The 263-nt window shown below is 32.7% G+C and overlaps 1 protein-coding gene across 1 annotated transcript in view; it reads left to right on the plus strand.

The window, feature by feature from the left end:
- Positions 1 to 263, plus strand: part of LOC119587575 (carbohydrate sulfotransferase 9-like) — a 17096-nt gene that overhangs the window by 2324 nt on the left and 14509 nt on the right. The window lies entirely within an intron of this gene.

Consider the following 263-nt stretch of genomic DNA (forward strand, 5'->3'; position numbering starts at 1 on the left):
TACACATTAAGTGTATCTATGATTATGGCATTCTATAAATAGCCGCAATTTTCAAATTCTAACAAGGAGTGTGGATGTCTATCATGTACATGTTACATGCAATACATGTTCACAAGGCAGTTTTCCTGGATTTGTGTACATGTGTTCCACTTTCACGCTCGTTTATATAATAAATATAACACCTAGAGCAAATGCATATATAGATATACGAGTACAGATTTGTAGTTACTCAACGTTACCGATTCAAATAAGAAAATGAGAAT

The sequence above is a fragment of the Penaeus monodon genome, chromosome 22, assembly GCF_015228065.2.
Source record: "Penaeus monodon isolate SGIC_2016 chromosome 22, NSTDA_Pmon_1, whole genome shotgun sequence".
Lineage (NCBI taxonomy): Eukaryota > Metazoa > Arthropoda > Malacostraca > Decapoda > Penaeidae > Penaeus > Penaeus monodon.